Raw genomic sequence first — 11,185 nt, forward strand, 5'->3', positions numbered from 1 at the left:
AGAATGCACGCAAGGTGGAGGACTAGCAGGAGCACGCAAGTGTTGGGCAGAGGCTCTGCCGGTGCAGGATGCACACAGGTTGGTCACAACCTAATTAGCATTTGGGTGACACCATTTGGAAAAATTAAAAAAGCTACCTTAGCAGTTACAAAATGGCATCTCCAGATTAATTTAATTCCCTTTTCATTAATCACTAGAGAGAGAAACAAATTTTCCTATTTTTTCTCAATTTCCATTTGGCCTCAGGGGAATTCACCCTTCATCTTGGAATCTCAAGTGCCTAGCAGAATGCCTGGCACATACTAGATGCCTGGCAAATATTTGCTGACTAGGTTGGAGGAAGAGCCAGTGGTGTTGCTGGCAGAGCCTGTCATCACTGAGTTCCAGCTGCGTGACCCCCCCTGCTGACTGGGCCTGGGATCCTGGGTTCCCACAGAAAGAGGAAACTGGGTGTGCCCAGGCTCAAATGCATCATCTCCCCCATCCTCCCTGGTCTCTTTCTACCACCTTCCCAGGCGCCCGGATGATTGGTTTCCCCTGCTCCTGCCTCTCTCTGCTCCACCACCCTCCCCTCTTCTAAGTCATCATTCTAAACGTATTGCTGATGATATTACATTTCTGTTCATGGCTTTTGTGGCCCTCCACCATTTGGAGGAAGGAGCCCCAAATCCATAGTTTCTCATAAAGGACTCTTCACAACCCACCTTCATTTCCCATATCTGGTTCCTTATCACATCATCACCATGGTCCCCCACTCCCATCCTTGTTCCGTACACCCTACACCCCAGCCCCATGAGAAGTTTATTAGTGTACTTTATGCCTTTTTGCCTTGCTCACGTTATTCTATCTGAATGAAATGTTTCCAATTGCCTTGTTTTAAATAATCGACTTTTATTTAGCCTGTGAGATCAAACACTCCTTCTCTCCAAACTTAGTTTCTATTTTTGCCTCCTCAATTTCATCCCAGACTCAATCGCACAGAATCAAGTGCTCCTCATCCGAATCCCCATAGCCTTTATATCCACTTTGTATTGTGCACACATCTTGCCCCCATCTCCTCTCCTCTCTCTGTCTCTATCCTCTCCCTCTCTCTCTCTCTCTGTCTCTCTCTTTCATAACTTCTTGAGCATCAGGTGGGTAAACAGTTCATCTTTGCCTCACCAGAGCATAGACGAGTGCCCAGAGCAGTCAGCCCACAATCTTGTGTGATTTGGTAGAGATGAATGTAATCCCACTGGCTCACAGTTTACCTGTGGCAATTCTCCTGGGTCTTCCTTGACTAATGTCTATGCTCTCTTCCTCCACATATTTCAGATCGAGCCACAGATCAAATGCAAAGTCAAATCTTTTCCACACTTAAAGGCCCAGTATTCTACTTGCACAAAGAAGAAACAGAAGATTCTGTTTCTCAATGGCAGGTGACCACTTGGAACAAAACGATGGCCTCACGTGGCAAAAGCTGGGAAGGCTCGTGCTGCCTGCATGCCAACCAGGCCATCTGTGTTCACAGGCAGGCCCACGGTCTCCCTGCACAGGACAATATTAGTTCGACCTCAGCAGAAATCAGATCTGCTCTACAGGGTGATGATGACAGCAAACATATGGAATTGATTAAATGAATAAATAACCCTACTTAGTTTTCCATAAGAATATGTGGTACCCAGGTCAAAGATAATCCCTAATTTTTCTATGCATAATAGATTCCAAAGTGTAAACATCACCAGTAGCTTGAGCCAAACTAGATGCTTTAAGTCAACAGTCAAAAGTGTGATTGTAAACTCAGAAATATTGACAATGTTTGTGGATATCACTTCTCTAAATTAGGTGAGAGGTCCTCGGCTGATGTGGATGCCTAATTTATCTGACATTTCAGTGTCGGGTCTTGGTGAGCCCGAGAAATTTGATCACAGCTTTCTTTCTACTTCTCAACTGCAGATAATTTCTCTCGATTGTGTCTGCTCTCGTTTAATTTATAAGGGTAGCACAGTATCAAATAGCCCATCAGAAACGAGTCATTCCCTGGGTTATTTCTCTCCTTTGGGGCCATAGACATTAAACCGAATTTGTTAAGGTTTCAAGTTATCTTCTGTCCGTGGGAATTTTTTTTCACAATTTCGTGTCACAAGGTTTTAAGAGCCCTTCACGTGGTTGTCACTGTGTCGTCACCGTGGCATCTTCTCTGTCTGAACCAGGCTGCCCCGCAGCACCAGGGCTTGGACCCAGAGTGGCTGAGGCCCGTGAGGTCAGGAGGGTCTGAGCAGCAGGTCACGGGAGGAAGGAAACCAGGAAGGCGTAACAGTAGGAAACAGGCAGAGGGGTGCTAGGCAAGGGATCAACAGGTGCAAGGCCAGTGGGGAAATTCTGGAGGACTCCCTATCCCTATGGGGGTTGAATTATGTCCCCCCCCAAAAGACATGTCCAACTCCTAACCCCACTGCCTGCAAATGGGACCTTATTTGGAAACAAGGTCTTTGCAGGTATAATTAAGTGAAGGGTTGAAGGTGAGATGAGGTCATCCTGTATTAACTGGTGGTCCCCGAATCCAATGACTGGTGTCCTCATAAAAGAAAGGAGAAGGAGATCAGAGACCCAGAGGGGAAGGCCCTGTAAAGACAGAGGCAGAGCTTGGAGCTACGCAGCTATAAGGCAAGGAATGCCCCAGGGGGTAGGCAGGAATGGATTCTCCCTCAGAGCCCGCAGAAGGAACTGACCCTGCTGACAGCTTGATTTTGGACTTCTGGCCTCAGGTCTCTGAAGCCAAGTTGATGGTAATCTTTTGTAGCAGCTCTAGAAAGCAAAATCCATTCCTCCATATACATACACACTCCCACACCCAGAGTGCTCAGCAATCGTAAGCTTCACGAGGGCAGGCCCTTGGTCTTGTTCATTCTGTATCTCTAGTCCTGGGACTGTGCCTAGCATTTAGTAGGCACTCAATAAATATTTGTCAAATGAATGAGTGAAAACTCCTCTGCCTGTCCCCCTCTGAAATAGATCAAATGCAGTGCATTTCCTACAGACTCTATTAATATAAACACTTAGGACTGATCACCTTGCGTATAAGGAACAGCATTTAGAGAAGGTCAATTAACTTTTATTATCTTTAATTAATGTAAATAATTAAATAAAAATGATTTTGTTTTATTTCAGCTTAGGCACAATGTTTTGGGGGATATGAGATATGTTTTCATGACTTGGCCAGAATAAGACATTCATTCATTCATTCATTCATTTTAATTTCATTCAGTCAATAAATATTTCAAATATTTCTTAAGCACCATAATAGCATTTGGCACTTTGCTTGAAGTAAGGATCCAAGGATACAGCAAATAGTGGCTGGTGGGGTCTTGGGTACAAGAGAAACAGCGGTTAGTTAAATAACTGCACTGTCTAATTTTGCAAATGTGCCAAGTGAGGTGAGAGGGAAGCATGGTGTGCTTTGTTCACAGGTAACTCGGTTAACATGTGTCCCTCCAACCAGCCTGTAAGGTTCATGGGGCAGACACCTTTCTCCTTTTGCTCACCCCTGTTTTCCTACCACCTGGCTCAGTCCATGAACCGAACCAGAGTAGCCACTCAAGGTACATTTCATTAAATAAATAAGTGTATAAATTTTATTGTTTTACCATCTAGAATCCCAGTTATAATACTTTCCTCCCCTTTCCAACTGATTTTCACTGTAAGAAGCAAAATGCATCCTTCTACCAGGATCAGAGATGGTGAATAAGCCAGCCTCCCAGACAACCAAAAATAAGTAAGAAGCCAAAGACAGTCCATTCTCAAAGACACGGCTTAGAGGGGAGCATAGCAGAATCATAGGTCCTGGCTGCTTCATAAAGAAAGGAAACTTCTTCCAGGATCTGCCATTATCCTGCCAGCCCATCTGTCTTGCCAGTCCTGGGCTCCTGTTAACACCTGTGCCACGGAAACACAACCTGGGTTCACAGACACAGCTGCCGCAAGCTGGATGAGGTTTGCCAGTCAAAAGAAAAATATCATCAAGGCAAGGTTTTGATTAGCCACAGTTTTAAAAATACCTATTTTTTTCCACCCTTGGTGATAAGTCAAAAGGTTTACATGGGTAGTTATCAATCATTTGATGCCCTCATGAAGTACCTATTGCAGGTAGCACACAGGGGCATCACTAAGGAGAGCATGGACGTAAGAGTTGGGATTCCTGTCCTCTTTTGGCTTGTAACTGGGAAGGGAGATGAGCCTCTAGGGTATATTTTCAGCTCTACCACCAGTGTCCACTTCTTCTTCCCCCCCTGGGAATTCACCCCTCTCTAACTTGCAATTCATGTGTTTCTGGTGGGTCTGGCTTCACCCTTTCCTCAAGATTGGAACTGGTGGCTTAGACCCAAAACCGTCAGCTCATTACATTTCCTAGCCATGGTCACTGTGACTTTGGGAATGTAATACTAATATCTCATTATCTCCTATTGTGTGAGAAGCGGGACAAAGAGAGCCCTGGGAGCTACTGGCATTCACCTTATGCCCAGGAGGGGATAGAGAATGATATTAATACACTAAGGATACAGAACTGAGAAATGGAGAGAGAAAAACTAGATCTCAGGCATAGCATTTCAGCCCTGGATCAAGTCTTACCTGACATCCACCACCTCCCTGGACTGTTCAGTTACGAGAACCAACTAATTCTTTTCCTTCTTCTTCTTAAGCCATTTTGGTTTGTGATTTCTGTCACTTGCAATCAAAATAATCTTAACTGACACAGACCCACATACTATAAAAACAGTGTTAGTGGTAAGTGCCAAAGGTCAAGAGAGTGGCCATTACAGGCTATCGATGGAGGCAGAAAGAGAATGTTCTGGGCTCAGGCGGGTGTGCGCATGAGTTGAACAGTATGGGGACAATTTCAAAGAAAAGAGGTGGAAAATGATGCAAGGTAGGCTGAAGCCAGTTTACTGAATGACTGAATGATGAATTTGGAATTTAACCTAGGGGACTTGAGGAGCGCTTGAGTCTTTTGTGCTGAGTAATAACCTGATGAGGAGGAAACTGACACTTAAGAATCATCGGTTTTGTCAATGGGCTCTACAAAATTGGGAGAGAGGGCAGGGGAGGGTGGGTTTGAAAGGCAACTTAATGCTTTGTTTGTTTAATCATCCTTCCTAGGTGCTTTTAGCACATTTGAGGATACTTTAAATTGTACCTGTTCTCTTTGGTGACAGAAAAGCAAACACAACAAGGAGCCCTCACCTTGCCCACTGAGGCCAAAGAGCCGGTGAATGTACTAGAAGCCTCCAAGGAAGAAGGCAGACATCCTGTCAACAGAGACCTGGGCTGCTTAGGGCAACCTCAGGGCCAAGAGTCAGCTAACGTGCAGACTATGACCAAACCTTAGCCTTAAAAGTGCTGACAAGGTGACAGCAACCTGGTAGATTACCCAGGTTAGACTCTCTTAAGTTAATTAAGTTAAAGCATCCTAAAACAAGACCATCTCAGCTTCACTTTTCCAGAACACAGGGGGTGTGTCTTAGGCATTTGACAGTGGCTCAAACAGACTCAATTAAAACCAGACCTGCAACTTTTCTTTAGACTATTCCTGAGTCTACTGTCACTACACAGTCCTGCTTATAAATTGGGGGCAGAAGTGGAAAAATCAAAAGGAATATTTTATTAGGGAATATTAGTGGATCTGTGGACTCTGACTCCACCATTAGGATAATTATCTTTCAACAGCAATTAATTCCAAAGTTATACAACATATGAGTAACAGTTCCTTTCATCCGTAGCTTTTAACACACCATTACAGATAGTGAGAAAAAGGTAAAATTGAAGATAAACTTCTGAAGGAGGAAGAAATGATTTCAGAGGGACTGTCTAAAATTTTGTAGGGTTTTAAGGATAATATGAGATTCACAGTGGTATTATGCAAAAAAAAAAAAAAAAATGCCAGAACATCTGTTATATTAAGTATAACAACAACAAAACCAAAATAAATCTCTCATGAAGAAAAAAACTCATAATAGATTATTGTGGGGTTTCTGCCTGATTTAATGTGAAACTGGCAAAAGCATTGCAGTGGGAACATTATGGGACAAAAGTAATAATATGTGCATGAAACGATGGCAACCTCTGGGGCCTGCTGGCTCAGTCCTTTCATATTTGGGTTAACAAGTCCTCAGATACCACAGTTAGCTCCCAAGGAAACCAGCTGTCAGTCACATACAAATTTCCTCTTTCTTGTTTTCTTCATTGTTTTCAATAAAAGCATTTTTCTATTAATAAGAAAAGTGTAATCTGATTGGTATAAAAAACAAAAACAAAAACAACACATTGTTGTCAAGTCAGTTTCCATCCATTCATTTTAATGCGTAGCCATGCTATTTGAGATGAAAAGACTTTAATCTGGCTAGATACTAAGAAATAAACAGATGAAATGCTAAAATCATCACAAATGTTCAAAATCCAGATTGATTCAATCTGACTTAGGAAGAAGGTCTTGAATAATTTTCTAAATACAGCTAATACAGGCAAACCTCAGGAAATAAAATGCCCTTGTTCTGGATGAATCTGAGAAATCTTAGCAGCATGTTTTGCTTTAGAATTTCTGCATTAATTTAAAAGATTGGAAGGAGGGGTCTCAATTGGTCCATGCATTAATGACCACTGTCAACTTTTACACCTGATAATTCTTTACATCTTAAAAACAACCACCTCTGGAAGAGCTGGTTAAGAAGCATCAAGCATCTCCAAGTCACACACCTTTAATATGAAGACAGCATATCCCTTTTGAAACGGAGTATTCTGCAATTGCAAAGATTTAGTAAATCTAAACAAGAAGAGACCTCCAAAAGAGCTCTAGAGAAATTTCTCACGTACTAAGGAAAAGGAATTGAATCATCATGGATTCTGTGCCCTTGACCTGGAATATTCTAATAATCTAACCCCTGCCGACCTCCCCAAACTCATCGCCAGTCACTGGCCCCCTGGATCACCGCCCTTCAGACACAGTGACCTCCTAGCAGTTTCTTTTATGTATCAATTTCTCCTGCCCTCTGTCTGGAAGTTTCCTTCCAACTGTACTCTTCACATGGCTGACTTTTTCTCATCAGATTTCAGATTAAGTGTCATCTCCTGGGGTGGACCTCTGTTACGTATGCCTCCTGAGCGTTTCTCCCCACTTCTTTTGGTAGCAAAATCCAAATTTTCCTTTGGAGAAGCCAGCCTGCCTCAACCTCTGTCAGGGAGATTTGGGTAGAGGAGGCGGAAAGCTCCAAGACACATGACCTAGCTCTGGCACAGTGATTGGTCCAAGAATTAGCATGTGATCTATGACTGACCAATGAGAGTCACCCCCAGAAGACCTTCTAAAATCACTGGGAAATAGATGTTCTCCTTCCAGTGGGGCTGCTAAGCTGGGAGGATGTCAGCTTGGGGTTGTCATAGCCCTTTGACAGCATGGGAAGAGACTTTCTCAGAAGAAAAAACAGAGAAAAAAGGAGGCCCAAGAAACAGAGAAAGAGGCAGAAAAGTCAGGCACCAACAAGTGATTAGGGCTCTAGGACAGCCATGCCTTTGTTTATGTAATTGCTTTAACTAATTTGAGTTCAGTTTTGTTACTTGCAACCTCAAGCGTATGGACTAACGCGCTTCGCACAGGGGACACCCCTGCCCATGTTATCTAAAGCACTGCCTGCCCTCTTCTCATTATTCTCCTGGCAGGCTGGTTGTTTTGTTTGCTTCTTTTTGTTTGTTTGTTGTTGTTGTTTTAAATAGCTCTAACCATAATTTGCAATTATTCTGTGTTTTATGTGTTTATCGTCTATCTTCCCCCATCAGATATAAACTGCATGGGGGCTTCCATGCTAGGTTAAGGAGGGCATTTTATTTCGTAGACACCAGGGTGCCGCTAGAGGAATGGGAGCAGAGAGATGACCAACTCTGAGCTCTGCACTAAAAAAATGAATTCAGGAGTAATAAAAGTATCAAGAGCTAGACGGTAAGTGAAGCACTTGTGTGCCTGGAAGTCTATACCTGCTGTTTAATGGAAGGGGTGAATGGTCTCGGGATGGCAGGCTATAGTGTACAGTCTAGTAAGGGAGCCTTGGGGATTGACATGTAGTGGGTTCCCAATTATTCTCTGGTGGGCCTTCAGATCAGTGTGTACATAAGTAACTCAGCATGAAGCGGGGAGGACCCCATGGAAATGGCCAGGAGTTTTCCATGTCATCAATTTGGGAGCATTTAGGGGAGAGATGAGATCTCAGAAATGGCTTAAATCACATGGGAGGTGGAGGTGCTGAGTGGCGCCGGACAATTCGGGGCCTGGAGTGCTGTATTAAAGGGTTTGGAGGGTTTGTTTGAAACGGCCCACACCACCACTTGGGATGGATGGACGCTCTGCATAGCTGCCCCTCTGCTTTCTGGGTGCAGTGTTTGTGCAGGGTTCTAACACTTTAGGATGCATCAGAATAGCCTGGGGGCCGGGCTGGCTCCCCTTTAGCAGAGATCCATACTCACTTTAATGCTCTGTTGTCTCAGGCTTGAAATTCTTAATGAGTTTTGAACAAGGGGCTCCGAATTTTCATTTTGCCCTGGGCCCCACAAATTATATAGTAGTTTCCGCCTGAGGGAGTTTGTAAATGCAGAATACCAGGCAGAAGTTCTTGCCTGAGTCTCAGAATCTGTGTTTCCAGCACACATCTAGGCGATTACTGACCACGCTGTGTGAAATGTTTGCACTGATGCTAAGCAAAGCTTCACTTGGTGTCCACAGGGCTTTAAAGAAGGGTCAGGCCCCAGCATTTCCCATAAGCGGAAGAGAGCCTTGTTTCCAGTTTCCCCAGACACAATTTCTTTCCCTCTCAGCTCCATCATTTCTCCAACAATCACCACAGTGCACAGAAATCCGTGGATCCCTGGCTTTCCAAGAGGGACCTTCTAGAACTCAAAAACGCCAGGTTCATGGTCTGCTATTGTCCATGAAGGAGAGTTGCCAAAGGAGCCCAAGTTGATCTGACTGACTCTCATGGTAACTGAAGTGGGTTCAATTGGATCCCCAAAAAGATGCGAACAAGTCCTCACCCCCACTTCCTATGAATGTGATCTTATTGGGAAAAGGGCCATTGTAGATGCAATTAAGAGAAGGATCTCGAGATGGGATGAGATCATGCTGGATTAAGGGGGGCCCTAAATTCAACAAGTGTCTTTTAAGAAGAGGAGAAGCCAGACCACGTGACAACAGAGGCAGAGATTGGAGTGAGGCTGCCACACATCAAGGGGCGCCACAGGTGACTGGCAGCCACAGGGAGCTGGGAGAGAAGTCTGGAATACATTCCAGTCCAACCTACACCTGGATTTCAGACTTCTGGGCCTCCAGCATTGTAAGAGAATATATTTCCATTGTCTTAAGCCATGCAGTTTGCAGCAATTTGCTGTGGCCACCCCAGGAAACAAAAACAGTAACTAAAGGGATGGCTACTGTGCAGGGCAAGTCCCCATTGCCCCTCCCTGGCAGTCAATGCCCGTCATGGCCCCAGACAGCAACAGTCAATTGTGACACTCATGTCCACCAAGCCCAGGTGTGCCCCCAGCTCCCCTCTCAATCCACGCAGCCCCCACCAAGGCACTGGAGTTGACAGTGCAGGTGAAAAGTATTTCATTTGGGGCAGGGAGGGAGTAGCTGGGGTGAAGCAAGTGTAGAAGACGGGCTCCTTTTCAGGTGAAGCAGATCCATTATATCACTGGTTGACTGGGTCACTCCTTGTAAGGATAAATTTACTTACCAGCTGTCTATGCTGAAAATAAACAGAAACCCAACACTTTCAGGGACTGATATTATCACTGTCAGCTCCATCCCTTGGGGTAGTTAAAACTCTGGGGCACTGGAAGTAACTTGAACACTTTTGATAGGAAAAGTACTGGGTAAATATAATAACATACTTAGCTCAGCTTAACCAATGGAATGGTGACCTGTTTGAATTTGGAAATGGGGCCTTCTCCCCTTGGCTAAATTCATTAACTACTGCATTTTCAAAGGAAATCAAGGAATTTGCATCCTTAAAGCAGAGGTAGTGGCTACGCTCCCTCTGAGCTGGGGATCTCATTAGGATACAACAGCACATCTTGAGAACTGTCTCACCAAACACACATTCCTCTGAACTTAGCTTTTGGCTCAAAAATGTCACACATACTAAAACTCACTTGAAAATATATTAAATTCCAAGACCCTGCTGTTGGTTGGAGAGGGGGGTGCATTCTGACATGCAGAGCTCTGCTTCCAACCACGGCCTTCCTGAGTACCTCGTCAGGGCGGGAGCGAACCCCATCCGACACGAGCTGGCTCAGGCCTCTCTCTTTCAGTGCATGTGGGGGGCAGGGGGCCGGCTGTGCTGGCTGTCAGGCCGGGCTTTCCAGAGGCATCCTTGGAGAATTGCAGCTCTTGCAGTGTTTGTGTTTGAAACGGAATAACAAACAGACCCCTCAAACAAGCAAACAGCCACAACATAAGACCCTTTGCTGCTTTCTTTCCGTAACATTCTAAGCACTATCATCTTAAGCCATTGCACTGGGATATGTGTTGTATTAAGGGCAAAGCCGGAGGGAAGGTCACAGAGAAGAAGGCATGTGAGCAACAGAGTTGAACAAAATGTAGGCAGAAAGTTGCTCTAACAGTGAAAGCCATCACCCCGACAGTCTTTTAGTAGGAATTTCCTCAATCAGCTGCATAAAAAAAATTGTGTGTGATACATAGAAAACACAGTTGCCACCCACCAACATGCAGATATCACAGTGGTTACCTCAGCGGTGGAGACGGGATTAGCAATGATTGTCAAAGAGGACTTTAGCTTTTCTCACGCTTCCATTTTTCTCAAGGAAAATGGATTCAGGTATGAGTTGTAATATTAAAAATTATTTTCAAAAAATATTTTCTATGATGTGTGGATGGACAATTCACATGTAGACCTGCCCCTTGCACAGCACTATGCTGGGACTTGCAAGAAATATGAAAGATGTCCTCCCTGCAAATGATAACACATGGTAAAGAGATGAGTCAGGATAGTAGGGAGTCCATCTGGCTAGGTGTGTGATGGCAGCTTGAAAACCAAGCAGGCACTTGAGTTCTAGTGTCTTGAGCAGTGTGGGGCTCCGGTGAAAAAGGAGGGAGGGGTGGCCTGGCTTATAATGGTGTTGCGGGATTGGGGGAGCTCCAGCAGGA

The sequence above is a fragment of the Choloepus didactylus genome, chromosome 15 (assembly GCF_015220235.1).
Source record: "Choloepus didactylus isolate mChoDid1 chromosome 15, mChoDid1.pri, whole genome shotgun sequence".
Classification (NCBI taxonomy): Eukaryota; Metazoa; Chordata; class Mammalia; order Pilosa; family Megalonychidae; genus Choloepus; species Choloepus didactylus.